The 6500-nt window shown below is 39.0% G+C and overlaps 1 protein-coding gene across 1 annotated transcript in view; it reads right to left on the bottom strand.

Moving 5' to 3' along the window:
* The window catches only part of CERS3 (ceramide synthase 3), a 45801-nt gene extending 39546 nt beyond the window's left edge, over positions 1 to 6255 (bottom strand). Inside the window, exon 1 of the mRNA XM_031555224.1 lies at positions 4325 to 6255. The gene's annotated coding sequence lies outside the window, so the exon portion shown is untranslated. The remainder of the gene's footprint in view (positions 1 to 4324) is intronic.
* Positions 6256 to 6500: the final 245 nt, after the last annotated feature.

Genomic DNA, 6500 nt, shown 5'->3' on the forward strand with positions numbered 1-6500 from the left:
AAAAAAAAAGTATTTTCATTTGCTAATGTCCCCTCCTGATTACCAGGCATCCGGGACAACTGTGGCAGAGAGACATCTCTCTGAAGAATCCCTTACTCCATGTCAGTTCACCAGGCAATAGACTGAATGGCAGAGAGCAAGACATTTTCAAAGCATTTCCAGTGCCATCAGAAAAAAAAAAAATTCCTGTTGCCTATTTTTTCTGCTATGGTTTTCCCTATAGGCTATAGTTGTGGTGTCTTACAAGTAGACCAGACACAAGCACTTGCAAGTACTTTAAGTGTTTTGTCTATACTGTCTAGTTTTGTTTTAAACCCAATTATTTTTGGCAGCTTATTACATCTAACAGGTCAGGAAGACCATCAAGCTCTTCAAGTACCCACAGCAAGCATGGGAAGTGAAAGGCATTCACCACTGGTACCTCCTGTGGTAGAGACAAATAAATAGGTAGAGATGTTTCAGCTGTCTTTTCTGCCACCATAGGAACAGGGCCTATGTGCAGCAATAGCCATATAGAAAGGCATCACCTCATACAGTGCATGAAATCTAGGTGGAACATGGGAGAACCAGTTTCTCAGTACTTGGGCAAATTAAGTGTTTCGCAACAAGCTCTTTTTATACTGCCAAGAAATCTTCACCCCCTGAGAAGTGCTATAACTGCAGTTGTCAGGATCCAGGCTTGCTTTCCCACAACATCAGCATAAAACTAGAGGACACTCACTTTTGTCAAGGGCCTGTGACAGCACAAAGACACAGAATAAGCCCAAGTGGTGGCAGCCTTTTCTAGTGCTGGAATCAGGCCGTAGTTACTAGATTTCAAAAAAGGCCAGTCTGTAGCTTGCATGAATTGCCACGAGTTGTTACCCTCAGAGTGTGCTGTTATACACACTCTGCTTCCAAAGAATCAGCAGCAGCTGCAAAGGGCCAGTCTGTCCTGACTCAGGATTGGCCCTAATAAGAAATCTGAAAGCCTGCCCAGCATAAACATCCTTTTTCTAGGATTGCTGAGCTCAGAACTTCTTCCTTGCAGCTTCTAACAGTGCCAAGGAAACAGCTATACATTGGGTGTGAAAACAACAGCTGAGTGACAGATACTCTGCTCAACCTAGGGTGAAAATACCTACTACTTCCCAAATAAACACTGCCAATATTATTGTCATAGAAGAGAAAGAAAAAGGTGAGGAATCATAAAATCATAATGTTGGAAAGGACCTACAAGATCATCTAGTCCAGCTGTACTCTCATTACCCTTGCTATCACAAGCCACTAAACCATATCTCATAGCTCCTCATTTTATCATTTTTCACTGACAAAACTGGAATTTTTGCCATTGCTCTGAAAGGATCTGGAAAAAAAAAAAAAGAATCAGTCTAACAATGAAACAGATATTTCAGAAAACTGGAAGGTTCCCCTGTATCCTGGGAAATAAACACTCCAAGTAAATACATCTAATCAACTCCTTGCTAAGGATCTCTTCCGTAGCCTAATCTAGTACTGACTGGGCTAGCGTAAAACAGGAAAATCTGGAATGGTTAGTTTAGGAACTGCATCTTTTGTAATTAAAGAAAAGCCTACACAGTTGGGAAGTAACAAAGTGAACCTTCCTTTCAAGCTCTTTTCCATGGAGTCTTGATGTATACAGTTAAAAAAAGAGAAAACAACAAAAACCACTTATATTTTTACTGACGTTAAGCAAAAAAATGATAAATTTTGGTTTGACAAAAGCCAGAAACTATGTGACTTGGATTTTCAAAATCCAAGTCAAGAGCTGCTTTGAAGTTTAGTTACTGACTGCTACAGTATAAGGAATAAATAAAAAGAAATAGGCAAGTCTTGATTTTATTCTCCAGGCAAAAGCTCCTGCTTTGCAAAAACTGAATTTCCAAAACCAGAACTAAGGGAAAGTGATACCCAGATTCAAAGGAATTGTTAGAAAGATCTCTTATCTTCACTTATTGCATATGTTGGAAAACCTCAATAGATCACCAACACGAACGTGCAAGTGAAAAAAGTAGTTTCACTCAGCATCTTTCCTAGGACATCTACTCAGTGCCACTCTAGAGGTGTAACAGAAAAAGGACAAACCAACAAAAAGCAAGAATAACAAATTTCCTATTTAATGCCATCACTTGGTAGAACTGTTTAAGTTGGTTCAGTGAGTTTCGGAAAGAAAAAATTATCAAGAGCATCATATATCAAAAAGATAGCAAAGCTGTTCCAAACCATTGCTCTTAAACATTAAACTGAAGTGGTTTAAAAGAGTAAATAAGATCAGAACTCTATTACAGCTTTTATTTTTGTTTTGCTTAAGACTAAGCAATAAATGCTGAAGGCAACACACAAGTTTCAGCCACAGATCTATGTTCTGCTAATACTGAACAGCATGTTGCCCAAAGATTCCCAACAGCATGAATGACATCTTACCCATCCTACACATACAACCAATGGAAGCACAAAATGAAAAAGCTGTTGGACTTAGAGGTTCTTATGATGAAACACTGAAATGCTTTATATACATCACAGAGCAGAATTAAGATCGCTTTGAGACCTTTAACTTCAAATTTACTCTTTAATATGGATAAGTTTCAACTGTAAACAATTACAAGTCCCTAGTTAGAAGGCAATTAGAATATTCTGTTTCTTTTACTATTCTATCACATTGCCTTGTAACTTGGTTTCTGTATCGTAGCAGGCCAAAATAGCACAAAGTAAATCTCAATTAAGGTGGCAAGTGAGTTTTATTACACTTTCCCTTGTTGTACAGGGGAAAGAGAATCAGGACTGTTTGAAAGAATTCATTTTCTGGGTGAAAGTTATCATACTCTGTCTAGTTAAAGATAAAAACATTTCTGAGTGTATGTATTTGCTTTAGTAGATCTCAGGCAGCTTAAAAGAGTGAAAAATAGTTCTTGCTATGTATAATTATAGTGCAAACTATGCCTGTCTCTAAGCTTTAAAATCCCTGACACAGACAGAGTTGGATAAAGAGCTACATAATAATTTAGAGTTTAAGAAAAAAACACAGTTCTATGAAGAAAGTTCAATCAGAACTACATGTTCTTAGATGCTTAGTTCATAAGTTTGAGCAGACCTAAAGGGACACCACTTCCTTCTAGAACTCATTAGTAAAACTTGTCAGAACATAAGAGGCACTAAGTACAGCAGAGTCACAAAATATGTGAAGGTAACAGAACAATCAGGAACTGGAGAGAGGACCTGAGGGTGTAGAAGCAAACGATGAAAGCTTCTTCACCTGCACAGCAGATGACTCAACATTGTAAATTAGCTCTTGGGAATTAGGGAAAGAGACAGCACTGGTGCAGTTTTGCTCTGGAGAACTGTCTTATTTACAGCTTCCTGAAAGAGGGGCTGGTGGACACTCAAGGTCTTCATCTATCACATATGCATGTTGACTCAAACTTGTGCATTCATCTCCTCAACACCCTGAATCAGATCTTAAGTCTGTTGTGCTCCACTGTTTTTAGTTCTCCACCTGCTGGTTATCCCCTCCTTTGCGGTTTAACCTGCCCATACATTCTCCACCCACAAAGCCAACTAGAGGAGGAGTCAGAAGGTAACTGGTATTTCATTATTGCAGCCTCTGCTTGGCATCCTATTCATGTCATAACAAATGCAAGAGAGACCTTCAGTTAATGCATACCAGCATAGTCTCTTCATCAACAGTGGAACTCCAGCTGAAGTTTTGATCCAAGCTAGAAAGCTGGCTAAAAATAGGTATGCAATACAAAAAGTAAAAGGGAAGAAATATACAGCATTACTCTATTTGAGTTTTATAGTGTTACTGTGAAATAACCACTTCTCATAGCTGGTTTAAATGTGTCATTCACAGCACTAGATACTTCAGACCTGTAACAGGTAAGTCATACATAAAACTGTTAAACTGAGTTAGTTACAGAATAGCATTTCATTTTAGAGAACAAAACTAGAACTAGTTTTTTCGAGCATCTAAATTCAAAGTTTTCTATGCAAGCATTTTAAATCATTAGCTAACATCTTTCCTGCTCAAAAATTTTCCTCCTTTCCAGTTTAGAATTAAGTGTTCTTAGTAGCACTTTAAATAGAATGATGATACAAAATGCAGAAGTACAACTGTAATCCGTACTTACCTTCTTCAAAAAGAAAAGCAGTTCTCATAGGCTGGAAGACTTAGCAATAACCTATAAGATCTCTTCACAATTATACCACCCTCTATCCTGAAACTGTTGCGAGTTATTTGTCATTATAAAGCTGACATGCTAACAGTTTGGACCACATCCTGATGTAGGGAAGCAGGAAAAAAAAAAAGGGCAAAAGAAATTCCTACCTTTATGATGTTGCAGCCAAGAAGAACACGCACACATTAGCCACGAAGAGGCATTGCAGTCACTACTTCGACAGAAGTAAACACGCCCCATCCGTACAACTCTTTCAAATTCTTCAGAGACCCACCCACCAAAGCTGCACTTCAAGATTTCTGACTGAAGGCAATCCTGATGTCATGAGTAACTACTCAGTGAAACTCAGGAGTAGTAATGCCAGGCGCCTTCCCGTGTGCCTGTTTCAACACAGCAGATGAAGAAATTTTCTAAATCACAGGGTATTTGGTTGCACGATGAGAATTTGTCTTAACTTATGTTGCTCTAGACACGCACAGGAGGATGCTGATTGCACAGAAGGGAAATCCCAACACATCAACATCTTTAGATGCATTATCAGATTAAGTAAGGGTTTCAAAATTAAATCAGAGAAAAATTTCCCCTCCTACTGATCACCTCAGGAATGCTTTCAGCCTCAGTCAACAAAACAGAAGTGTTATAGTTTCTCAGAATATAAAGTGGAATTGTTGGAAGTCCTATAGCAGAGAAAAATCACACTAACTGAACGTGTTTGGTCAGACATACCATACAAACATTAATTTAATTACTTAACAGCTTTTTTTGTTTGTTTTGTTCGGATGTGAGGGGGCTTGCTTTTAATTAAAGCTTTTAATTGATTTGCTCTTAATTCCATGACTAAGGAATAAGGCTGAAAGTCATTCCTCAACTGGTCACCTCAGCTTCAAATAATAACCAACAGCATTCAGAAGTACTGGTATTACTTAGCGTTCGGAAGCATAAGGCATCTTAATATTGTTGAAAAGGAAGGAAAAGGTGTCACTGGAAAACCAGGAGCATCTACACTTTAAGTCTACAGAGAAGTTCTATTAGCCCTCTCTGTCTGCTTGCAGTCAGCAGACAACCACCCATACAATAGGAAACGACATGCCAAAGCTGGACCCAAGTTTCACCTCCTGAAGTACTGCCTCTAAAGGGAGCCAACAGCAGATGGCTACACAAGAGTGCAAGATATATAAAAATGTAACTGATAATAGAGCAGTTTTTTTCCTCCTGCACTCCCACCCCATCCTTCGACTACATGGAAACTTTCGTCATTATCCCTAAGACAGTAACAGAAGATGCGATGCAGCAATACTTGGATCCAGTTCATTTACTTTCCCCTAAAGACATCCAGACTGAAATGTTTTGTTTGTTCCAAAGGTTTTTCAAGGTGTTCAGTATTGCAGCTGTTGCAATATCAATAAATAACTGTTTCAGACCTTCCATAAAACTAGGAGTGATACCCAATAAACCGAAGCACTAAAGCAATATTAAACAGGAAGGATTATTTCAGGAAGGTAGTATTAGGGCTCTGCTGCTCCTTTAAGTTATCTCCATAGTTTCCCACATCTAAACCACTAGCATGAATCAAGCAGAACATTTAAGAACACTTTGCCAATCAGGAAAGCCTACAGCAAGCTGATTCATATTTCCCTTGTCTAATACTGTGCCAGTTATGTAATAGGTAATTGGCACAAACACCTCTTTCTTACACTTCATAATTTCTTCACTCTTGCACTGCATTGCAAAAAAAAAAAACCCTTTCATTTGAATGGAGCAAATTTGAGGCTGCTACAGATAACAATAGCAAACTGTTTTTACACAGTTTCTGAGGAGTCTTTTTTAAGTAGCATACATTACCTACATTGGATTCTATAACAAGATTAAAAATACTGCATGTAAATAACAACCATAGCCTCTTGGTTAAAGCTGCCTATTGCACTTTCAATTACTGCCCAACTTTTATACAATTCTTCAATCAGTTATCTAACTTTGAAGCCACAGAAAAAAAAAAATCTTAGTCTGTACTACTCATAGAGGAAAAGAAAAAAATGCAACTACTCCTTACCTGCAGTGTAATGCATTTCACAGAATCATGGAATGGCCTAGGTTGAATAGGACCTCAAAGATTACAGAACCACAGAATAGCCAGGGTTGGAAGGGACCTCAAGGATCACGAACCTCCAACCCCCTGCCACACGCAGGGCCACCAACCTCTCCATTTAATACCAGCCCGGGCTGCCCAGGGCCCCATCCAGCCTGGCCTTGAACGCCTCCAAGGACGGGGCATCCACAGCCTCTCTGGGCAGCCCGTTCCAGCATCACCACCCTCTGTGTGAAACA

The sequence above is a fragment of the Meleagris gallopavo genome, chromosome 12 (assembly GCF_000146605.3).
Source record: "Meleagris gallopavo isolate NT-WF06-2002-E0010 breed Aviagen turkey brand Nicholas breeding stock chromosome 12, Turkey_5.1, whole genome shotgun sequence".
Taxonomy (NCBI): Eukaryota; Metazoa; Chordata; class Aves; order Galliformes; family Phasianidae; genus Meleagris; species Meleagris gallopavo.